Source organism: Ornithorhynchus anatinus, chromosome 2 (assembly GCF_004115215.2).
Source record: "Ornithorhynchus anatinus isolate Pmale09 chromosome 2, mOrnAna1.pri.v4, whole genome shotgun sequence".
Lineage (NCBI taxonomy): Eukaryota > Metazoa > Chordata > Mammalia > Monotremata > Ornithorhynchidae > Ornithorhynchus > Ornithorhynchus anatinus.
Window position 1 is genome coordinate 37008202 of NC_041729.1, and position 25493 is coordinate 37033694.

Genomic DNA, 25493 nt, shown 5'->3' on the forward strand with positions numbered 1-25493 from the left:
TGACATTTTCATCTGGCAAGTGTAGAACTAATGGGAGAAAGTGTCCTTCTTTTCGAGGAGCCTTCGATATGGAATCCAGAGGCCTGGAAGAAGGGGACGGGGGCATATTCAAAGGATAGATTATTGTGTTTTGCATGAGGAAATAGGGGAGATTTCAGGAGCAGCATGACAGCAGCAGGGATCAAGAAGTATTTTCTCCCCAGTTTCAAGGCCTCATTGGCTGACCTGTATTATGGGAGCATTTTATCCTTTGCAGCCATCGGCCTAGAGGACACTAGCGGCAGTCAGGGCCGGATTAATGGTACCGGTGTTCTGGGGAAGGTATTTTGGGGGAAACACCTGAGGTCAGATTTGAGAGCAGTCATTTCTCATGCCTGCAGTGCTTCGATATTTCCTCCTGGACAGTCTGCTTAAGCGTTCAGCCGCCTAACTCGGACTTCCTAACTGCAAACACCCAGCTGCGTCAGAGGGTGGGTGAGTACAGTTCTTACAAATGCTAAAAGCATGACCGAAAGATTGGCCTTAGAAGGCTGGCCCGCATGCCAAGATTTCCAAAATGAGATGCAGAGACGCACTTGGCCATCCGGTTGGACCGAGGTCCCAGGTGACCAGGCAAGCGTGGTCCCACCGAGAGACTGCCACTCTCTGGATACAGAGCCAGGGAGGGGCCCATCAGGTTGGGTCGGGGCCAGTGGTTTTCTTCCACTGAGACCTTGCTGTCTGGTTTCTACCCAGCCCTGGGCATCATGCAAAGTGGCAGCTGGTGACTGTGGGATCCGAAGGTCAGAGGAACACCCGGTCCCACCTGGGCACTTCGCCTTCGCAGTCCGTCCCCACCACCCAGTCATTTCCTGCTCGTCCTCCAGCCTGACTCTTGCCCTTCAGCCCCCTCGCCTGGGCTGTCCAGAGTCCACGTCGGTGACCGGTGGCGGAAATCACTTCTTTCACTGGGCGGGGTCACTCCAGCTCAGAGCTGTCAAGGAGCCCAGAGTCCCCTGGTTAACCTAGCCTTCCTTTTCCCGTTCTCCTCACCCCCCACCCCTCAATCCCTGGTAATAACACCCAGCCCGGCCCAGCCTGAGAACTCTTCCGATTCATTCCTCCTGTGATGTGTCATTGAAGGTGGCTGGCTAACTGCCTGGTAAGGCTTGCCGTGTGTGTGCGTGTGTGCGTGCATGCATGCACGCGCATGCACACGCTTTCCCAACTGTGAAGAGGGAGAGGCAGACACCATATAAGTAAACATACAGTCCCATTCCATTTTGGGATTTCCTTTCCTGAGCAAGCTCATTTGCAGACGGGGAGAGCCAAGCCCCATCCCACCCCCAACCGTGGACGGGAAGGAGAGTTCCAATTAACTCCAGAATCCTGCAGCATCCCTTCGAACTTGTGTCATCTCCAGTTTTTCCTCCCCGGTCTCCCGGTCTTCCCGGTCTCCATGAGCACCATTGCATGCCCTGATGACTCTCAGCAAATAGTGGTGGAAGTCCTTCAAACTGAGGCTAGCCTCTTTCTCATAAGAGCTTGAATCTTCCCTTTGCGATTCTGGAATCTGCTCTGCTGCGGGGGGCAGGGCGCTCCGGAGACCCGGCGTTCCTGTGGGGAATAGTCAGGGCTTTCCGTCGGGCCCCAAATCCCACAAGAACCATCGTCCTCCCCCTAGCTGTGCTCAGCGGGGCAGGACCAGAATGAGGAAGTGGACAGAGCTTGCACATGAGGAAAAAACAGAACCAAGGCAATATTTAAAGCCAAGGACTGGGGAATTTTGGAGCTCAGAGGTGACGGGTTGACAGGCTGGTTTATTAAATCACCAGTTGCTTCCATGTTTAGCATTGGCCACAGCTCCCACAGCTCGTTGCTTACAGACCCACAGGAGGTGGGAGGAGGACAGCTGAAGAGTTCATATTACACCTTCCCGTAGTCCGGGGTAGGTACCGCCCAAAAGAGCCATCAGTCTTCCAGATGCCCCCTAAACTGCAAGCCCAACCCCAGAGTAAATTAGCCCAAGCTCCTCCTCACTGGATACTCCATAGCCCGGGCTACGTACTCCATAGCTCGGGCTACACCCCAGCCCAGCCCAGGGGACTCTGGAATTAAACCAAGTTTAGGGGAGAAGCAACATGGCTTAGTGGGTAGAGCACGGGCCTGGGAGTCAGAAGGACCTGGGTTCTAATCCTGGCTCCACCACTTATCTGATGTGTGACCTTGGGCAGGTCTGGGCCTCAGACTGTAAAATCGGGATTAAGATTGTGAGCCCCATGCGGGACAGGGACTGTGTCCAACCTGATTAACATGTTTCCACCGCAGCACTTAAAACAGTGCTTGGCACATAGTAAGTGCTTAACAAGTACCATAATTATTATGATTATTATCATTAGGGGATGTGAGGTGGAGTCACCCAGGATCTGATGTAATGCTTAATCCATTCATTCATTCAGTCATATTTATTGCGTCCTTACTTTGTGCAAAGAACTATACTAAGCGCTTGGGAGAGTCCCAAGGGAAATCCCAAGCTGAGTCCCATGTCTCTCCAGAGTCCTACAATCCCACCTGCAGGCTGAACTCTTTCCAGTCAGCCTGTGGGACTGGGCACAGTTCTTGCCTCTTGCTGAGACGCGGAGAAGAGGTGGGCAATCGCCAAAATGGGGAAGGCTAGGACACATGACTTCTCTTCAGAAAATAATTGCAAGTAAGAGGGAACCTAGAAGAGAAGGCTGTTTCTAGAGGTGACAGAGTCAGATGCTGCAGTTGCTCTTCGAATTTTAAGTCACTTTCTTTACAGGCTGAAGCTTTCCCCAAAGCACGCTCCCTGTGGTCCTCAACAGTCAGTAATTCTCCAATCCAGGATTGGCTTTCCCCCACCTGAGGTTTATGTGCTCTTTAACTGAAAGTGTTATAATGGTGTTCTGTCCCGCCTTTCCTCCCAAGTGGAATTCCACCGCTAAATCAGCCCTAGGAAGTACCAGGCCGTGACAGGGGGATTCAATCTGCAGTGGTCTGCAGTGGTGGGAGGCTCTCAAAGCAAATCTCCTTCAGGGAAAGCAGATTCATAGAGAAGTGTAGCAATAGGGGATTGATTGACAGGCTGCTCCCACATCATTGTTAGACAATGAGACGGAGTGGCTAGTGGCATATTTTGAGGAAGGAGAGAGGTGGCTGGGGGAGAGGGCTTCTCAGGGTCAGGGGGAGGCTCAATTTTCCTAGAGGGCAAAGCTTTGGCGATGAGCAGGGTCTCCATGTTGTCTGTAAGATTCCCTCCAGACCATAAGCTCCTTATGGGTAGGGAACATGTCTACCAAATGTGATATATTGTACTCTTCCAGTCGCTTAAAACAGTATTGTGCACACAGTAAGTGCTCGGTAAATATGATGGATTGATTGATTAAGACTGGATTAAGATTCTGACTAGAGAGGTCTTCTTTCCTGCAGAAAGGACCCCTGGGCTACATGGCAGTGGGTGCATGCACACACACACACACACACACACACATAAACACTCTCTCTCTCTCTCACACACACACACACACACACGCCTGCTCATCCAACACATGTCTTTTTCTTGGGTCCAGGACATCCTGAATTTCCTCATCTCTTTTGCCACATGTACAATCTGGCTGTGAAGAAGACTTTCTGTTTTCTGGGTGCGCTCTCTGTGTGTGCCTGCCCGGCCATATGCCCCTCTCTCTCATCCTGTCCTCTTCTGTCTCTGTCTCCCTCACTCTTTTCTCTTCCCCAGCCCCCTCTCTTAACCTCACTATCCCTTGGGCAAACTGGCCAGTAGAAGGTGGAGTCCCAGATCGGGACTGGTTATCAAGGGTCAGCATGCCCCCTGGTGGGAAAGAAGTTAAGATCAGTCAATCAATCAATCAATTGTATTCACTGAGTATTTACTGTATGCAGAGCACTGTACAAAGCGGTTGGGAGAGTTCAGTATAACATTTGGTAGACACTTTTCCTGCCTACAACAAGCTTACAGTCTAGAGATGAGTCCTAGAAGTCAGGAGTGGGAAAAAGATAGCTTGGTGTCACGTGACGCCTGCAGATTTTGCTGCCGAGAGCTATCGAGAGCACCTTCTAGCACCCCGGGAAAGGGCTAGGGTCTGGGGCCCCCAACCCCTCAGTTCCAAGATGTGAGTCAGCGCCGGCAGTTTGGATCCTAGATTGTAAGCTCCTCCCTATTGTACAGCATTCTGCACATAGTAAGCGCTCATGAAATATCGTGGATTTGGGGGGCGGGGGAAGCTGTTACTTAAGGCACGGCTATTCCAGGAGGTCAGGAGAGGTCAGGCCGGGTCACTCAGGTCACCTTCCCCTTGCACACATCCCATCCTCCTCCAAGCGAACCTTGTTGCTTGAAGCTTCAGCCCGCAGCCTTCTGGTCAGCCCTCGTCAACCCCCCGCCCTCATGAATGGAGGTGGCCCCGCGAGCCCTGCCAGCACAAGCCAGGACAAGAGGAGGTGTCTGGTGGTGGCCAGAGTTGTGTTGATTCTCTCGGCTAACAGCTAAAGGTGCAACTTGGCTACCTGGGCCCAGAATGATTGCCTTCAAAGGAAGAACTCCCAGCTAGTGAGGGGTGGGAAACATGAACCAGTACTGAGGGAGGCCGGGGACTCTCTCCCTAGAGATCTATAGGAAGGAGCTAGATTCCTATCTGTCTGGAAGAATTTCAGTCTAACCTACCCGGAAGCAGGGGACAAATCAAGTAACCACTCCAAGCCTCTTCCCACTCCAGAGTTGGATAACTTGTCTGGGGTCACCTGGATTAGGTGAGCAGGGTTCAAGCAGGTCTAGTCGCCCCTGTGGGCACTCCTGCTCTGTCTCAGAGGGTAATCTTAACCTGGCTAATGCCCCTCAGTAGAAAGAAGGGCAGGTGCCTTGGTCCCCATCCCTGAGCTGTCCAAGAGACGGATGCTAATGGGTCTCTTCTCCAGCTGAAGCCCGTGGGACGGCCACATTTCTCAAACCTTCCCTTTCCACCCTGATCCACACCCTACAATGGGGAACTGGGGTCTGGCATGGTTGTTCAGTCCACAGGCACCCCCCCCCCACCAGCTCCCTGAGATCCAAAGCTTCCCTCTCCAAGACTAGAGGCATAGATAGGAATGCAAGCTTCCTGCACCACAGGGATCTGGGGACTTTCTGAAAGAAGTCTCCATCCATCAAGAGATCTAGGTAACTCCTTGTAAGAAGACTTTCTCCCTCAGAAAATAAACCCTATGTGGGATAGTGAGCATGTCCAACCCAGTGTGCTTATATCCACCCAAGCACTTATTATAGTGCCCGGCACATAGTAAGCACTTAAGAAATACCACAAGTATTATATTATTAGTATTATCATTGTTCATTGGATGAAAACATTGTTGGAGCCTGATATAGAGAAGCAGCATGGTTTAGTGGAAAGAGCACGGGCGTGGGAGTCAGCGGTTGTGGGTACTAATTCCGGCTCCACCACTTGTCAGCTTTGTGACTTGGGGCAAGTCACTTAACTTCTCTGTGCCTCAGTTACCTCATCTGTAAATGGGGATAAAGACTGTGCGCCCCACGTGGAATAACCTGATAACCTTGTATCTATCCCAGCGCTTAGAACAGTGCTTGGCATATAGTAAGTGCTTAAATAGCATAATTATTATTCCTAGTATGTGAGACCTATGGGCAGATCGTAGTGTTGTGAGAAACTCACACGAGTGCGCATGCGTGTACACACACACACACCCCCACCCACACAGGAAACCAGAAGAGAGAGACAGGAAAGAGAACAAGGTTCTGAAATTAACCCTTCCATCTAGGTTTATCCCCTCTGCCCAGATTTCCCCCTGACCCTGCCATCTTACCCAGTTGGATTTGGTCCAGCAGAGGCTCAGACCAGAGAAGGGCTGGCTCCTTGAATTGTACCACAGGCTCATCCTTTGGAAAAGGGAGGTTGGAGATCAAATGGCATGTAAGGTAGCTGAATTGAAGTCAAAACAACCCCATGAGGTTCTTCTCTCTCTCCCCTTCCCCATATCTGTACAGGTCTGGACTTCAGTTGTGGAACCCTGTGTATCTTTGTGACCGGAGGGTGGGGACTGAGCCTTTCCTGGATCTTGTGCACAACTTCTGTTGAGTCACGGCAATGCCAGGCACCATGTGGTTGGGGATGGGGCAGGGGTGTTCAACAAAGGGCTGGAAATGAATAAATAAACCGTGCCTGCAGCCCTGGGGGCTGTGAGTGGGTAAGTGAGTGCGAGGGGAGACAACTAACCTGGAACTTTTCCATGTTGGCACCAGGTCAGGGGAGAAACTCTAGGGAGCCCACACTCCCCCGAGGACCGGGGTGGGATAAGCAGGCCAGCCACCTCTGTCTTCTGTGCTGGGGCCACGCTGCTCCATTCCCTCCACCCCCTGGCAGCGCCGATGCCCCCTGAGCATGAAGCTAACCTAAATTCCTCTAGGTCCCCAAGAAGGAAATCCGACTCCCGAGCCAGGCAAACCCCTTCTTCAGTCCTTTCCTTTGGGCCTTTCCCTCCCAAGTAGCAATAACTTTAGCAATGCCTCTTCCTTCCCCAGACCCCCAAACACCATTGCCTCCAAGCGCTGAGCGGAAAACAGCCTTTCTGAGAAACTGCAGCCTTTCGAAAGCCCCACGGCCACACCTCTCTGGCCCTCCCCCTCCAAAAACGGGAAGTCCTGAGAGGAAATTGCTGCTGACAGGGCTGTGAGTGCTGGTGGACTGTGGATGACTAAGTTTGGCAGTGCTACCTGCAGGCTGTTTTTCCTTTTATGGAGGATTTGCAAGAGCACAGCGGAGAGAGGCGCTCTGAGGAGAATTGAAACAATCTACCCTGACTTGATGTTTCAGGAACTGTGTTCCAAGGGTGGAGTCGGGGATGGACCGAGAGGATGGACAAGAACGAGGCAGAGGCAGAGAGGACGAACAATGAGGGGGAGGTTTCGGGTGGAGAGGGGAGAGAGTACGCAGTCTCGCTGGGAGTGGCCTGGTGAATGAGAGTGAATGATGAAGTCTGAGTAAGTGTGTGTGTCTGTACGAGAGTGTCCCCGTATGAGAGAGTGCATGTGTTCACCGGCCCGGAGCGTGAGGATAACTTGTATCTTCTTTTTCTGTTCTGGGTGTCCCTGTCTCTGTGGGAGTTGGACGGCCCTGGCACAAACCGTTCGCTTTCTGGTCTGGGTGCTCCATGCCCCCACATTCCTGTGTGGGTACTTAGTTTCCATTTGTGTATCTCTCTTCGAATGCCTCAGCTGAAAGGACACGTTTCACATGGCCTTTCGTGAAGATTGTCTTTCTCCTTTTGGGGACACAGGATTGAGGCATCTGAATATGGACTTCCGCGGCAAGCGTCCAAGCAAGTCCTTTTATTTGCTGTTCAGTACCGGTTGGCTGCTCTCCCTTCTCCTCTAATCCCCGCCCCCCCAACCCCAGCTCAGCAACTGTCAACTGCACTTCCCTCCTCTCTAGCCCACCTCAGCTCCTGGCTGGCTTCCTCATTTTGCTTGGACCCGTGAAGGGGCTCCCCATTTCCAAGGGAGGAAGTTTGGACCAGCGAATGGGAGTCATAGGGGATTTATTGAGCGTTTGCTGTGCGCGAAGCACTGTGCTAAGTACGATAGAGTGAACAGACATAATCCCCACCCTCAAGGAGTTTACTCCCCACCAACCCGGCCCAAACCTACACACCTAAGCGGCCAAGGTACCCCTTGTTTTACTGTCCATCTTCCTCCTGGTTCCCAGCGGCTGTGACCACACTGCCCGACCCTCAAGAGAAAAAACATCTGACTCCCTTCCAAGGGGCAGTGCCCAACCGGCAGTTAGGGTCCATCCATCCAGATGCACGTCCACTTCTCCAGTCTCTCCTGTTCAAGAGACCCAGCTGTTTTTAGATTCAGGTACAAGTGCTTTCGGACCATCTATCCGGCCTCCGATGTTGGGACTACTGAACAGCACACAGCCCTTCTGCCCTCCGATTCCCCAACAAGGAGTGAACAGACTCCCAGTCCAGGAACAGAGACCAGGATTCCAGTTCTGGTTCTGCCACTGATTAGCCGTGTGATCTTGGGTAAGTCACTGAACCTGCCCAGGCCTGCTTCTCCATTGGAGCAGTAGGACTAGTGCTCCCCCACTCCTCCTCCTGCATGGATTGTTGTGAGCATAATTGAGGTAATGAGCGTGAAAGTGCTCTGACCTCTTAGTAAGAAGGCGCTTTCCTAATCCGAGGCTTCACTGGTAGTAAGAGTGGTCATTGCCATGGAATCCGTGGACTTGGAAAGGACCTCGAGTAATCACCGGGCCTGGCTTCAGGGTCCTCCTTCAGGGGAGCTCCCCGGCCCAGGGATGGTGGCCGTTAAGAATTTAGAAGCATTGGCTCATGTGAACGGGGACCTGGGAGTGGTACACAATGTTTCTGGATCAAGGGGGAGAGGTGGATGACCTCTGGCTTTGGAGGTTCGAACTGCCATCTGTATAATATCATATAGAATGCTACAAGCCCCTGCAATATTGTGTAGTGATGTCATGTGGAACATGAAAGGGTGCTGGGATGGCATGAGGAAGAGCACAGACCTGAAAGTCAGAGGACTTAAATTCTAATTCCGCCTCCTCCACTTACCTGATGTTCATTCATTGTCAGTCATATTTATTGAGCATTTACTGCGTGCAAAGCACTGTTCTAATCTTTTAGCACTGATGTGTGACCTTGGATTAGTCCCTGAAGTTCTCTGTACCTCAGTTTCCTCATTTGTAAAATGGGGATTCCATACCCGTCGTCCCCACAAACTGTGAATGGTGTCCGCGTTCGACCTGATTATCTTGTATCTACCCCAGCACTTCATACGGTGTTTGGTATATAGTAAAGCACTTAGTAAATGCCAATATTATTAAGAATTCCAACCCTAGCTCTGCCACTGACCTGCTGTGTGACCTTGGGCAAGTCACTTAACCTCTCTGTGCCTTAGTTTCCTTATCTGTAAAAATGAGGATAAGATCCTTGCTTGTCCTCCCTCTTAGGCTGTGGGCCCCTCAAAAATACCATGTGCCATCTGATCATCTTGTATCTCTACTAGCATTAGCACGGTACTTGGCCCCTAGTTAATAAGCACTTCATAAATACTATTATGTTGATGCTGATTCTCTCCTACCTCAGGGCGGCCAAATGCCCGAAGCAGGCCCTGGTGGTCATCTAGCCCAAGATCCTAGCTGTTCCAGCCCAGGTTGGTGCAAATCGTGGAGCAAAGCCTTTCACAACTTCCCCACCATCCTTTGACACTTCCCCCCAAGTCCCTCAGCTCGCGATGCTGTTCATGGCCATAGAATGGTGTCTGAGAGAGCATCAGGTGGGGTGAGAGGCTGTTCTTCCACATTCATGTACCTGACTTAATAGTAATTATAATGATAATGGCATATGTTAAGCGATTGCTATATGTCAAGCACTGTTCTAAGCACTGGGATAGAAACAAGCTAATCAGTTTGGGTACAATCCCTGTCCCACATGGGGCTCACAGTCTTAATCCCCATTTTATAGATGAGATAACTGAGACACAGTGACCTGCCCAAGGTCACCCAGCAGACAAGCGGCAGGGCCGGGCCTTCTGATTCCCATGCCCATTCTCTTTCCCCTAGGCCCACCTGCGGCCTGGTCCCAGAACTCCCGGAAGTGGTCTGCAGAGTGTCTGGGATTAGGGAGCAGGTTGAGGGGAGCCTGCAGGTTCCATTGGCCACCACCCCATTTCAGGAGTATAACACGTTATAATCTTGTCCTTCAGCTGTTGGGGTTTTTCCTTCTTTTTTCTTCTCTTTCAAAATGGGAATGACACTCCAAGTTGAGTTTGCCAACTTTACGTTGGGTGCAACCCTTTGGAAGGAGCAGTGCAAACTTTGTCCTGGAGAACAAAGTGTAAAGTTCCAGCATTGGAAGATAAGAGCGAGGAGGACAGGGAAGGACAGAGTGAGCATGAAGACAGGCTGGGATGGGAGCTGATACACTGTGTAGTTTCTGAGCTCCATTGTCTCCTTAACTCTTTCTGGAATGTGACCTCTGGAAGAGCAATACCCTGAAGTATGCCTCCATTTCTGTGGAATGGGGATAAGAATATCTGTCTTCCTCCCTCCCTCCACCCAGGGTCAGAAGGGCTAATTAATGAGATGATGTCAGAAAGCTCTGGCCTCCAGGAAAAAGCTCCAGCTAATATCATATCAGTTCATTAGGTCTTGGCCCATCACTTTGGGGTGGGAATCCTCCATGTGGTAAGCAGGACCCTCTGCTCCAGCTGTAGGGAAGGCAGAGGGGACCTTATTTAATCACACTTGACCTTTAACCTCCTTAATTACCTCCCGTATCTCCACCTTCAGAGGCCGGATCCTCAGGGACTTAGTCCCACACTTTGCTTTGGGGTAAGGTTGGGAGGGAGGAAGGGCCTAGAAAATTCACTACATTTCCACAAGAAACAGTCTGGTCTAGTGGAAAGAACACAGGTCTGAGAGAAGACCTGGGTTCTAATCTTGTCTCCTCTACTTATCTACTGTGTGACCTTGGGCAAGTCACTTAACTTCTCTGTACCTCAGTCACCTAATCTGTAAAACGAGATTAAGACTGTGAGCATTATGTGGGACGTAGACTAAATCCAACCTGATTATCTTGTATCTACCCCAGTGCATAGTACAGTGCTTGGTACTTAGTAAACACTTAACAGATGCTATTAAAAAAGGTGGAAGTCAATGTTTTGCCAAGTCAGGTTGAATACATGGAAGACAATGAGTAATATCTGTGGTATCTGTTAAGCATTTACTAGGTGCCAAACTGTACTAGGCACAGGGGTAGGTACAGGATAATCAGAACAGCCTCAGTTCCTAACCCACCTATGGGCAGTGTGTGTGTGTGTGTGTGTGTGTGTGTGTGTGTGTGTGTGTGTGTGTGTTTAAAATGAGGGAGGAAGGGAGAGCCAGTGCGGGAAGGGAGGAGGGCTGCAGAGATATATGGGAAAACTGGATCTATGATGGTCATTCATGAGTGGGAGATGGAAAGTCCCTAAGAGATAAGATAAAAATGAAAAGAGAAATGAAACAGATTGTCAAGGTTGGGCATTTTCACTGGGAGTGCAGAATATAAAAGACATAGTGAAACCTTCAACGGAAGTGAGGCCAGCTAGAGGCTGTCCCGCGACCATCCTGGGGGACGGAGTTGTCGCCTTTCATTTTTACTTCCCCACAAGCTTGCTTTTTCTTGCCTTCCGCTCCCCAGTCCTCTCCTCTTGAGGGCAGGCTGGCTGAAATTGCGTCCTCATGTTCTGCTCTGCTCTGCATTCCTCACATTCTCCTCCCTCCTCCTTCCCCCTCCCTCCCTGCCTGTCCTCCCCGCTCAGCTCCGTCCTGGGGAGGCTCACACAAATGTAGCCATTTATGGAGAGGAGGTTAGGTCAAGTGGGCTGGCTCAAGAAGGAAAGGGATGCTGGGGGGGGAGGGCAGGTGTGAGGGAGAGAGGCAATTGGCTGCTAGAGAGACTGGGGAAAGGGGCTCCTCAGCCACATGCAGGAAGTTGGCTAGGATGGGTTTCCCAACCCTTCTTCGTCTGTCCAGCTGTGGGGAGAAAGCAAAACTCTGATAGAGAGCTTCCAGCCAGCCTCTCATGAGACTGGGCCTGAGCAGCCCCACGGAGGGGAGTCTAAATACCAGAGAAAAGGAATTCGGGAAAAGGAACAAGACACAAGCAGAGGATCTGTTTAAGTCCAGAAGGAAAATGGTGAATTTTCTGGCCAGGTTTTTGAGGAAATTTCTAGGCTCTCTTTGCTCTTGGACGTGTGCAGGACACTGAAGGTTAAAATCTAGTGTCCTGGATGTGTGAGTGTGAGTGTGAGTTTGCCCATGCATGCAGGCACACTCAGTGTTACTGGGGACCATTCATTATTCTCATTTTGGTATTTATTAAGCACTTAGTTTATGTCATTCACTGTGCTAAGCACTTGGGTAAATGCGAGTTAAACAATCAACACATGGTCCATGACCCACAATAGGCTCCCAACCTACAAGGGGAAGACAGATGCGCAGAAATTAGGATTGAATTTCTAGCAACAAAAAATGACCTACCTTAAGAGAAAACATAAAAATGCAACAATCCAAATCAGTCCATCAGTGTTATTTATTGAGCGCTTCCTGTGTGCAGAACTCTGTACTCGGCTCTTGGGAGAGCACAGTACAGCAGCGTTGGTAGTCATGTTTCCTGCACACAAGGAGCTTACAATCTAGAAGGGCAGGTGAATGTCTGTCTTCCTTTTGGGGACCTGCTGAAAGGGGAGGGATGTGGGAATCCGGGAGATTTAGTGAAGCTCCGTCTGTTTTGTGAGGGTAGGTGAGAGGAGGACAGCAGGGAGAACTCAGTCAGGCAGTGTGTCCTCAGATGCCCCGTACCGTATAAGACCTTCAAACAGTCGATCAACTGTATTTACTGAGCCCTTAGTATATGCAGAGCACTGTAATATTGGAAAAGTACGATATAACAATATCACAGACACGTTCTCTGCCCACAGTGTGCATACAGTCTTCAGGCTGCAGCTTTTCTCCCAGGCCCAACTGGGTCCACCACTGGTCTCTGTTGGAGAAAGCAGACAGGGAGAATAAAATCACAGAGAGGCTAAACACTATTGACTATTGAGAAAGAATAAGAATCTGAACAACCAGAACCACCTGCTCCAAAGGAACCCCTGGTGTTCCAGCAAAACTGTCCTGCTCAGGGCAACAGTGGGGCCAAAACAGATGGCTCTGTGGCTTCCTGGAATCAGTAGAATTTGCACCTTCCCCATCTTATTGCAGGTCAAATTCTACACAGTAAACCGTAGGTAGTCCGTAAAACAATAAATGAAGATGTCCTCACCCATGCGGATCTCCCTCCAGCTGTGCTCCAGTTAAGGATCTTGCTCCTTGGCCAAAGTCCTGTTGTATCTTTGGAGACATCAAAGGCATGAGGGGGCACTTAGTGAAAGATCAGAGCTTTGTCACTAGTTACATTTCCTGTATTCTTCCCTCCTGGCCCTTGGCTGTTTTCTACCTTAGAGTGGCTGCGTCTTAGTGAGCTTGTTGGATGAAGGGACTGGGTGATAGGTTTGGAAGAGCTTCGAGGATGGTCTTGAGGCTATTCAATAAGAGCCTTGGGCCCCGTCCTCCACCTGATGATGGAGGAGAGGAGAGAGGATTTCAAAGTGGTTTCAGAATGTGAATTATTTGATTGCTTTCTGATTTCAGTTCGTGGGGCTACCCAGATAGGGAGACCAGCTGGCGTCTGTTCTTGCCCTGCCTTCTTTTGCGGTAACTTTCCAGTTATCAGGAGAGGAGGTGGGGAGAAGATATGGAAAGGCCTGATGACTGTCTCGTCTAAGGTCCATTTTTAAAGGGGTGAAGGTCAGGATGGCTCTTTCCTCATAAAGAAGAAGCAACAAGCTGCAGGGACCTCAATCTGTTTGCTATGAAGGTTTTTGAGGGTTTTTATGGTATTTGTTAAGCCCTTACTGGGTATTAAGTACTGGGGTTGATATAAATTAGTCAGTTTGGACACTGCCCATGTCTTGCATGGAATTTACAGTCTTTATCTCCATTTTACATATGAGGTAACTGAGGCACAGAGAAGTAACTTGCCCAAAATCACACAGCAGAAAGGTGGCAGAGTCGGGATTAGAACCCAGGTCCTTCTGACTCCTGCACCCCTGCTCTATCCCATGGTCCACATAGCTTCAACGGACACTTATTTCCAAGTGACTTAGTCATTTGGAAATAAATCAAGGGAGATTGAAAGAGCTCCATGTACTTGCGTGAATGGAAAACTAAAGACCATTCAAGGGTAGCAGCGTGGCTCAGTGGAAAGAGCCTGGGCTTCGGAGTCAGAGGTCATGGGTTCGACTCCCGGCTCTGCCACTTGTCAGCTGTGTGACTGTGGGCAAGTCACTTAACTTCTCTGTGCCTCAGTTACCTCATCTGTAAAATGGGGATTAACTGTGAGGCTCACATGGGACAACCTGATTACCCTGTATCTAGCCCAGCGCTTAGAACAGTGCTCTGCACATAGTAAGCGCTTAGCAAATATCAACATTATTATTAAGGGTAGGAGGTCACTAGGTATAACGACCATACATCCCACTCTAGGCAGGACAGCCTTATTCCTGGGGTGGGGGATTCCATCCCACCACCTGAATGATCCTAGTGTGTCCTTCCTTCATCTGGGGTGGTGAGGGGGGCAGTGTCGTGTGGTCTGACAGTCAAGAAGAGGAGGAGGAGGAGGTGGAAGGGGAGGAAGAGGAGGGAGAGGTAGATATGGTGGTGCAGTAGTGGTGGTGGTGATCGGAGAGGTAGATATGATGGTGCAGTAGTGGTGGTGGTGATCGCAGCAGAGGCTGTGGCTTTGAACAGAAGGAGAAGGAGAAGGGGGCGGCTATCACCCCCAAGGCTGGAATAGTCCTCACTGGAGCCAAGACTCGGGTAGGAATTTCTGGAATGGTTGGAACTTCATGTTTCCAGTCATGCTGAAAATTCCTCTTGGACGTTCACAGCCCCGGCCAGGGCCGCTTCAGGTAGGGCCTTGCCGCCACGGCCGCCACACCTCCTTGCCTGCCCGTGGGTCCGAGGCTGGAGGTAGCTCCAGGGGGCTTGGCCTGTCCTGGCCACGCAGCCTCCACCTCCATCTCCCACCCGGTGGCACCGGGGGCCCCACGGCCCAGGGTGGGTCTATTCCCCTGGGGCCAGCACCCCCCCAGGAGCCCCTGGCAAGGTCAGCAGCCTCCTTACCCCCCCGCCCCCCAGCTCGGTTGGCCGGTCGTGGTCTGCGGAGCAGACGGAAGCAGAATCAGTGAGGCAGAGGTGAGGGTGGAGGCAGGTAAATTTTACTCCTTGCCCCTCTTCCCCTGCTTCCTCTGATCTTCTCCTCCTCCCCTTCTGCCCCTTTGCTTTGGGAAAGGAGGGCAGCGGGTGGGAACTGCTCCTACTTATCCCCAATCCATCACTCCGTTGTTCTTATGTTTTTTTATGGTATTTGTTAGGCACTTACTATGTGCCAGGCACTGTACTAAACTCTGGGTAGATAGAACCTAATCAAGTGGGATACAGTCGCTGTCCCACATGGGGGCTCACAGTCTTAATCCTCATTTTACAGATGAGGTAACTGAGGCCCAGAGATGTGAAGTGACCTGCCCGAAGTCACACAGCAGACAAGTAGCGGTACCGGGATTAAAACTGCTTCTCTGAGGGTCCCCACTGACGACCCTCAATCAGATTAATCCTGGGCATGGCTAATCTTTCCCAACCTGTTCCCTCCCCCTGCTCCTCATTCCTTTAGGATGCTCCTTTTCTAACTGGGATGTGCTGTCCTTGTTTCCCTGTAAAAAGTGAGGGCCGGTGTGAGCCTAGCCCACCTTCCTGTTCATCCTGCTGCTGAGATGGCAGAGAGAGATTCAATTGGGAGATGAGGTGGATGAGAAATCTGATATTTCTAGTAATCCAAACGGATCTTAGATCAGATAAACCATAGAAGTTCAGACCACTAAACCAAATCAAACCTGCCATCAATATGGCCCTGTGATTCTAGCCTACCTCCCCAATCCGTTTGGACAGTTAGTTTTCTGCTAGACCTGATCGGGAGTGGGAAGCCTGGTCTTTGCCAACAGCCCTGAGAGTAACAGGGTTTCAAGGGAGGAGCTTCCTAATGAATCCTGACAATGGTGGAGATTGGAAAGGACTGGCCCATGGAGCTTCTGAAAAGCTGCTCTCTTTCTGAATAATCGAGACAGAGAGCCCAAGAACTGCTTCAATCCCGGCCTCCTTCGAGCTGGGCCGGGGCTGTTTGCTTCGGAGATTCAGTTCTCTTATGGGATTTCAGTCCGCGCAATTAAGTTATGCCCTGTCAATGTGTGATTCTTGGTGCGTATTTTTTTCGGGACTCTCTCCTCTGTCAGAAGGAAGGGGTCTTCCCCAAGAAAGAGTCAGACCACAGCTCTCCCTTTTAGTCTCTCATTCTGGAAACCCTTTCTCCCCTCTATAACATCCCCAGCATAACCAAAATGTGTATGGGAAATAGAGAACTGATCCATTCCCCTGGGCTGCCCTCTCCTCCTGTCCCTTGGTAAAATTTGGGGGGAAATGAGTCCAGCAGCCTCATTCGGAGGCCTTGTGTTTTAGGGACTTTTGGGGACTGTGACTTACTTCTTCACATTTGCATGTGTGAAATTCCCACCCCAAACTGACTTTTTCAACAATAGGATATTGGGAGTTTTAAAGATCAAATGATGCGAACTTGCCTCAGTCTGGAAAAGGAAGCTCCCTACAGCTGGCCAGATGTTCCTCAGCCTTTCTTCTCAGCTGCCTTGGGAGGAGGCTTGGCCAAAGAATGGCTCTCACCTCCCACAGGGTTGGCTCCTTGCATTAAGCAGATGGTCCTCAATCCTTCCTCCAGCCCATACTGGGTGAGGGCAAATATCTTCGGGGCAGGGAAGCAAACTCCCAGCAGAAGTGACTCTAAGGAGTCCCAGCCTCTGCAGACCTCTGGTAGTGGAGGAACTCCCTAATTTTCTGAGCCACCTTTTAGAGCAAAATAAGGAAAAGAGCTGAATCTTAAACACAGCTATGGACTCTTCCAGACCTCATCCCCTAATTCAGAAGGAGGAATATGACTGGAAGACTGCCTAGATTTTCTCTCCGTGGGTGAGAAAGAGCTTAGTACCATGCTCTTCATGCAGAAGGCACTTAATAAATGCCATAGATTATTGACTGGTGGGTGGGAGGTAAGAATGGACTGAAAAAACTTCCACTCTAACCAAAAGGCTGGCACCCCTGGCCTGGTTTGCCCGATAGAGACAAGCTTCCAGAGAGGCCCAAAATAATCAACATGGATTCTCCCATCAGAAAGAGCAGGTGAACCCCATGAAGCAGTATTACCTAGTAGAAAGAGCACAGGTTTGGGAGTCAGAAGACTTGAATTCGAATCCTGGCTCTGCCATATGCCTGCTCTGTGACCCTGGACAAGTCGCTTAGTTTCTCTGAGCCTGTTTCCGCAGCTGTAAAATGGGGTTCAATACCTGTTCTCCCTCCTGCTTGGACTGGGAATCACATGTGGGATGGGGACCGTGTCTGACCTGATTAATTTATATCTACTCCTGCATTTAATCCCTTCCCAGTGATGTTCGCTCTGAGGCACAGAGTGCACAAGCCAGCAAGCGAACAAGGGGTGGAAGACAGTGAGAAATGCATGCATGGTTTTCCCTCACGTTATCTAGCTACAGGCAGAACCAGAAATCCAGGACCCCTGATTCCCAAAACAGGGCCCTTTCCATAGGGCCAACAGTACGGTGGGCCGGAAGGGAGGCCTATTTGGAGACAGTACGAGCCGGCTTAATAAATAGACATCAGTAGCATCTTGATTTGCATCAGTTTTAAACCTGCTGCCTTCCTGCCAGTGGAATTGCAGAGCCTATTGTTCAGCGGGTTGTAGCTGTGGTTGTTTTTTTTTGAACACATTTTCTTAGCTGTAGCGGACCCGCCCTAAGCGATGATGTGATCATCTCTCCCTAGGGAGAAACACTGCAGTATTGTGGAGTAATGACCCACAGCACTATAGATCTCAAAGACACTCCTGCAGGATTTGGTTCTCTGACCATGAAAAACTACAGCGTCCTTATAGGAAAGGACCACGTAAACATATTCACCCACCTTCTCTGTCACGTCACTTCTCATCCCCTTTTGTGTTTGATTCACTCTCCCTCCCCTCCTCCTTCTCTCTTTCACTCCCTCTGTGTCTCCTGTATGTGGTCTCACAAACACATACTGTCTCCTTCTCTCTTGTCTGATATCAGACAGATTTATACTTAGAGACGCCAGACAAAGGGGAACCAAGCAAGCTTTCAGGTGATACCAGTGTTTCTACATATTCTCCATATATAGTTGGTCTCTGTGAAAGCATGAAACAATATAAACAGGGGAGCTATTGCAGAGCACAGATCCTGATTCTGGTTCAATGTGGTTGAAACCACGAATCCATTGAGCATCCCCAGAAAGGAACTTTATAAAAGGATAGTTCTGGGTCTTTTTTCTTTAACCTCAAAGATTCCATCTTTAAGATCCAGGGCTTCACCTCTCCAATGCTAGGAAGCTGAATCCATAAAATGCAGGGAAGGATAGGACCTCTTAGCCAGGAGGGCAAAGACCCATTTCCCCTGCTTGGCACTGGGCTTTGAAAAGTTGGCGATGTTGACTGTCTTTCCGGAGGGCAGGGTGGGGTAATTGAAATAAGGAAAGTGAGCCAGCCTTAATAAACCTGCCTGGAAGAAATCATAGAATTCTAAGGCTAAAAGGGATCTTAAGAGGTCATCTAATCTATTCCCCTGCCTCCAAGTAGGATCACCTCTGAACTATCCCAGACAGATTTTTGAAGACCTGCATAAAAAAGGCTCCAAAGACCATATTTTTCCAAAGACCCCCTCTACACTGTAAGCTCCTTGTGGGCAGGGAACATAACTTTTATATTGTCCTTTCCCAAGCTCTTAGAATCATGCTCTGCACACTGCAAGTGCTCAATAAATATGATTGATTGATCCATAACCCCCCTCCATTACCCATTTTGCAACATCGTCACTGGCCTCAAGTGTTGCTTTCATAAAAAATAAAGCTGGGTAGGAATAGTCATAATGATCCATTGTTTTTACAAGGTACTTAATCTTTCAATGGGAAAATGTCTCTTATTGACCCAAACACCAGCTTCCAAACTGAATATTAATCTAAGCACTTAGTACAGTGTTCTGCACATAGTAAGCACTCAATAAATACTATTGATTGATTGATACAAGAACATGTCCACCCTCAGTGACACCAGAATTCCTACCTCTGTCTTTGTTCATTCATTCAATTGTATTTATTGAGCGCTTATTGTGTGCAGAGCACTGTACTAAATAGAGGGTACAATATAACAATAAACAGATACATTCCCTGCCCACAGTGAGCTTACAGTCTAGAGGGACTACGGTCTACAGTCTTTGGTTGGAATGGATTCTTAATGAGGTCCCAAGTCCTTCTCATCATGTACTATCATGAGTTGGTGGCCCCTGACAGGCTCGTGTGGATGCTGGGCAGACACATGTTATAAAGCACGTGTGGTGTCATGCATGTATTTTCTAATGATATCACATACCCCATTTTGCAGAAGCCTGTACAAACCTATCCAAACCCAGAGTTTCTCCAGGGGCCTCCCTGCCCCCTCCCTCATTCCACCCATTTGCTCCAAAGCCTTTCAGTTCCTCTCCCAGATCTCTGTAAGCACAGATGCTGCTTCAGAGCCATAGAACTAGGAGTCAAGGCAGGAGGGAGGCTGGTTGCTGAAAATCAAAATACCAGGCACAAAGGCATCTGGTGCCATATCAGTACAAGAACCAGCAGAAAACTGGACTTTGGGATAGAAAACAGATGAGTGGACAACCTAGTTATTGGGCTAATTCCAGTATTTTCCCATTGAGGTAGCAGAATATCAGGGTTACAAGGAGAACTCAGCTTCCTTCAACGGTGGTTCCCATGATGGAGAGCAGAACCCTAAAGCAGAGGAGGGCACCTGAAAGGATCCTACGTCCAAGATCCCCATTTGCCCATTTTATTAATAATGTGCTATGTGACTTTGGACAAGTCACTTAATCTTTCTGAACTTCAGATTCCTCTTTGGAAGGGCTACACCAGCCTCCCAAATGCCCTACAAAACTACTAATAATAATAATGGTATTTGTTAATAATAATTCTGGTATTTAAGTGCTTTTTATGTGCCAGGTACTGTACTAAGTGCTGGGGTGGATACAAGCAAATTGGGTTGGACGTAATCTCTGTCCCACATGGGGCTCACAGTTTCAATCCCCATTTTACAGATGAGGTAACTGAGGCACAGAGAAGTGACGTGACTTGCTCAAGACCACATAGCAGACAAGTGGCAGAGGCGGGATGAGAACCCACAACCTTCTGACTCCCAGGCTGGTGCTCTATCCACTATGCCATGTTAAGTGCTTACTATGTGCCCGGCACTGTAGTAAGCACTGGAGTAGGTACAAGCAAACAGGTTGGACATAGTCCCTGTCCCATGTGGAGTTCACAGTCTTAATCCTCATTTTACAAATGAGATAACTGAGGCACAGAGAAATTAAGTGACTTTCCCAAGGTCACATAGCAGACAAGTGGCAGAGCTGGGATTAGAACCCAGGGCCTTCTGACTCCCAAGCCCTTGCTCTATCCACTAGGTCTTGCTGTTTCTCTAGTGTGAACATGATTGAGGTGACACGAAGGATCCCCTACGAGACTCTTGAAGAAAGGTGTTTATGAAGCTATCAAAGTTTACCTCAGTAGAGGCCTGTCAGAGACTACATTAGCTTTGGATCTGATGTTTTTATGAACTTGATTTGATAAAATAATTTTCTCCTTTCCAGGACGTTCCACAGCAGTAAGGTCTTCCTTTAATCCTGAAAGGATTTCATAAAGCTGTTGTGAGAATAAAATGAAACTGTTGATTTGAAATTGTTTTAGTTAAAAAATGAATAATGGTGATAATATTACCAACAATAATACTAATAATAGTAGTCATAATAAATATGAAAGAAGCCATGACAATAATAATAATGGTTCTTTCAAATGCTTATTAGGTGCCAAGCATTGAACTAAGCACTGGGGTAGATATAAGAAAATCAGGTGGGACAAAGTCCCTGTCCTACATGGGGCTCACAGTCTAAGTAGGAGGAAGTATCATTTAATCCTCATTTTACAGAGAAGGAAACTGAGGCACAGAGAAGTGAAGTGACTTGCCCAAGGTCTCAAAGCAAACAAATGGCAGAGCTAGGATTAGAACCCAGGTTCTCTGACTTCTAAGCCTGTGCTCTTTCCACTAGACCATGCTGCTTCTCATGCCATAGTTGACCCTCGTTTTCCCTTTGAATTTCATTCCATTCTCCAGTGGAAATCAGATAACTGTCCACAACTCCCTTTCCTGTTTCTTCTCTTGTTTCTGTGCTTTCTGACGTTAGCAGTGACATCATCACCACACTTCAAGGAGAGGAATCATGGAGTTTCTGGACCAACAAGGACAGGAGCATAATGTTGATTTCTGACCTCCGCTGGCCTTTACTAATTATTCTCTTGAATCCTCCCAACTCCAATGATCCGAATGAGTAAGTGGCAGCTTTCAGATCACTCCGACTTTTTGATCGATTCATTTTTTTTTTCAGCGGCAGATTATAGGTACTCATTACCCCTCGACAAACTCAGACTTTTTACAGCTTCATCAACCCTCATATATCCAACCTGTTATCGGAATCTAGACTTGTCTGGATAGCCACCAAACAAAATTGTATATCCTTGTCTGAGAGAGGCTCACTCAATTTTGTTCAGATATCCAAATTTTGGGTTAACGATAATAGTGGTATATGTTAAGCCCTTAGATACATGTTAACTGAAATTAGTTCGGATAATCAACTTTCTACTGGGTAAGCATAGCAAATGTTAAATGACAAATATTGCTCACAGCTTCAAAGAGAAGACACTGTGGTGAGTGTGATAGGATAAAGTTGTTTGGGGTGGGGAAGTCATCCAAAGCCAGCAGGATTTGGTATTATTTGGACATCGCTGTAATAAAAAGGAAGCAAATGAGGCTTTCAAAAGGGGGAAGTCAGGAAGGATTAAGTCCTTTCCCAGCCAAAGCCTTGTGTTTGCCGTCATCTCCAGTGATAAAACACCCTCACTGGGCTGTACCCTGCCTCTCTGCTTTTGATTCACTGTTTCTGTTTCCAGATCCGGCGAGTCCCTGGCACACCAGCTCAAGTTGACAAACTCGAATTCCCTAAGGCTCAGGGAGTGATGCTGTTCTTTGGAACGCAGTCATTTTCCAGCGGTTGAACAAGCTGGACCAGTTTCTCCTCCAGAGGAGGTGGTTTGATGGGGACACCCCTGGCTCCTGCAGGGGGCTTAACCCAGTGTTTCAGAAGGACTTCCAGCTTCCCTCCCATTGCTGTCGCTTTGGTGCTGTCTTTTCAAAAGCGTGGACACTGATTCAGATTGTTCTGAATTTTCTCTCTACCAAGTATCTGAAGCATGCCAATCTTGCCTGATTTCTTTCCCTCTTCCCTGCCTCATCTTGTAGCAAAGAGAGAATAACTGTTGGGTTGTGTTAGACTGAGGTCCCACCAGCCTGGAGACTATGGCTCTGAATCTTCTATTTCTAAGAAGATCCTGGTTGAATGGCTAGACATTTAACTATCCTGATCCAATTTTTTTCCCAGGAGTCCTCTGCCTTCTGTGAGGGCGATATCCTTGACCAGGAAATTGCAGAGTCTAGGAGAAAGAGCACAAGCTTAGTCCAGTGCTTTGCAGCCAAGAAGTGCTTTATAAATACTGTTGTTACGGCTTTGGAGTCCGGAAACATGAGTTCCAATCCCAGTTCTGCCATCAGCCTGCAATGTGACCGTGGGCGATTCACTTGACCTCTCTAGGCCTCAGTTTCCTCATCTCTGAATTAAGGATAATAGTACCTGCCGCTCCCTAGATCACAGGGAGGTTGGGAGGATAAAATGAGATAATTGATGTGAAAGTGTTCTACAAATTCAAGGTATTATTATTTCTTGAAATGAAATCCCAGGTTGCATTATCTGTGACTCCTTAGATTGAAAGGTAGAAATCCACTTCCAACTACTGAATAAAAAGTTGGAAACCAATCAGTAGTTTTCCCCAGTGTCCTTCCTGGTGATGTATTCATTTTAGCTGGCTGGTATTCCAAAATCCTCATCTTGAAGAGGAATTCTTTCCATTCTGGAGAGTGTACATGAACCAGTTTCAAGACTGAACCCTCACAAAGTGAGAAAAGTTTCTGACTACCTTAAAACAATGACCTTGGGACCCAAAGTAGAGCAAGATAGAGGATCTGTTTGAGTGCCTAAACTGTAAATTGAAAAGCTCCTCAGTGGCTGGAAATTTAATTTGCTTTGAACAACTCCCAGTAAAACAATCTCTACTTTACTCTTGATTTTCCAAAAAGGTTACATTGGTTGTCATTTAGGACCAAGCTTAGGGATGCTATAGTCACAAGGAAGACATAAACTCAGTGAAGCCATAAACACATACACACACACACAAAATCTATATATTGGCAACTCAGAGCTAAGTACTGTTACAGAATTATGTTACTTAGGCAGCACACTGACCAACGATGCAAAAATAGACAAGGAAGATTGAATCAAGAAGGTCAGTACCTCTTTTGGGAGACTGTCCAACTGAATGTGGCATCAATGTGATATTGGGCTCCAGACCAAAATCAAGGTCCCAAGAATTATGGTGTTGTCCAATTTTCTCCCCACCGATGCCACAGCCAATTCCTCGAGCAGTTTCTCGCTGTTACTTACAGTGCTGCACTCAGCATCAGGTGGCAAGATAGAATCACAAACAGCAAAGTCCTAGCTCACCTCAGCACAGCTGCTCTGAGAGGGGCATGCGAAGAGAGTGGATGGCAGTAGGTAACCTTTTTATCTTAATATCTGTCTCCCCCTCTAGACTGTAAGCTTGTTGTGGGCAGGGGATGTGTCTACCAACTCTGTCATGTTGTATCCACCCAAGTGCTTAGTAGAGTACTCTGTATATAGTAAGCACCCAGTAAATATGATTGATTGAGTCTGAAATCAGGCTATTAAAAGTAAGGAGGAGAGAGGAAATGTTTAATAATGCAGTAAAATGGAGCTTCAGAAAGACTGCATCTCAGCTGAACACTGGGAATCAGTTGCCACAGATAGATCAGCATGACACAACGTGGTCCTTTTCAAGTAGAAGCTTTGTCAAGATGGTGAAGCAGGAGACAAGAGTGAGAACACCTTGAGTTGCAAACCAACAGAACAGTGTTCAATCAATCAATCGATTGACTGTATTTATTGAGGGCTTACTGTGTGCAGAACAATATACTAAGCATTTGGGAAAGTACAGTATAGCAGAGATGGTAGACACATTCCCTGTCCACAACAGAAGATGAGAAGGGTCAGCCTTTGTGTGTGTGCACTGTAGTCAGGACTCTGGTATTCCTAACCTGATTCTCATCCTTATCCTTGCCCTGATTTTCTCCCTTTATTCACCTCCCATAGTCCCACAGCACTTATGTATCTAGCCGTACTTTATTCATTTTTATTAACATCTGTCTCCCCCTCTAGACTGTGATCTCATTGTGAGCAGGGAAGGCTTCTATCAACTCTATTATATTGTACTCCCCCAACCACTTAGTATAGCGCTCTACACACGGTAAGGGCTCAATAAATTGTACTCTCCAAGTGTTCTGCACACAGTAAAAGCTCAATAAATATGATTGAATGAATGACTGAATGAATAAATATGATTGATTGACATAAGCACCAACAAGTGAACTTCTTCAGTTAGTGATATCTTTGAGCGTGAAGGACCTATATATATTTTTATATTTACGTGCATATGTATCTAGATGTACATTGTGCAGTACTTATCTTCAGGCTGGAGAGAGATCCCTCTTTTACTACCTATATTCAGATCATTTTCCACATAAAATATCCCTGCCCTTTGACTTCATGGCATAAGTGCAACGAGGAAGAAAGTATATAAATAAACTCTGTCAATGCACACTGGATTTTAGAATGTAAGGGTGGTTGGAAGGGCACCTCCCATATCCGTGGGCCCAGGACACGGTCCAGAAAGAAATAGTCGGGGATTCTGAAGGATGCTGGGAGTGGGCAAAATGGGGAGCAGAGAAGGTCAGTGGGATAAGTGGGATGGCAGTGTCACTTATCTCCTCTGGCCTCAGTAAGCCTTGGTCCCTCCTGGGGGTGAATGGAAAGGCCCACTCATACCGGAAGGGGCCGGGGAGGGTGGCAATAGCGTCTTTCAGTGTCTGGTTATTCCAAAAGGTTAGGCCGGGGGCCGTGTTCTGCTGGAACCAGAACAGAAACACCAGGGCGACTTCCTGGGATGTGACTACAGTGTGAATGAATGAAGGCAAGCAGTGTAACCTAGTGGAAAGAGCATGGGCTTGGGAGTTAGAGGACCTGGGTTTTAATCCCAGCTCTGCCACGTATCTGCTGTGTGACCTTGGTCAAGTCACTTAATTTCTCTAGGTTTCCTCATCTGTAAAATGGGGATTCAATCAGTGGTATTTATTGAGCACTTACTGTGTACAGAGCACTATATTAAGCTTTTGGGTAAGTAGATTACAACAGAGTTGGTCCCTGCTGCTTAGATTCTGAGCCCCATGTGGAAACTGATTATCTTGTATTTAGTACAGTGCTTGAACACAGTAAGCATTAAAGAAATACCACAGTTATTATTATTTATTATTAATTACGTGTGAATGTGCAACTCTAATTTATGAGCGTAAATTCTGTCGTATGCTCTGAAGTTGGCCCAAGGACCTGTTGTGCATCCTGATCATTTGTTGGTTGCTATTTTATTAGAAGATTCCTGGGGGTCCAGGAGGCTTGGGGTGAGAAGCAGCATGGCCTAGTGGAAAGAGTA

General features: G+C 48.1%; 1 long non-coding RNA gene across 2 annotated transcripts in view; it reads left to right on the plus strand.

The window, feature by feature from the left end:
- The window catches only part of LOC114817896, a 123321-nt gene that overhangs the window by 72956 nt on the left and 24872 nt on the right, over positions 1–25493 (plus strand). The window contains exons 1-2 of one of the 2 annotated variants that reach the window (XR_003765744.2): positions 6694–8055; positions 21008–21151. The exons of the other annotated variant lie outside the window; for it this stretch is intronic. This is a non-coding gene — a long non-coding RNA (uncharacterized LOC114817896). Of the gene's footprint in view, positions 1–6693; positions 8056–21007; positions 21152–25493 lie in introns of those variants that run through there. 2 annotated transcript variants of the gene reach the window in all.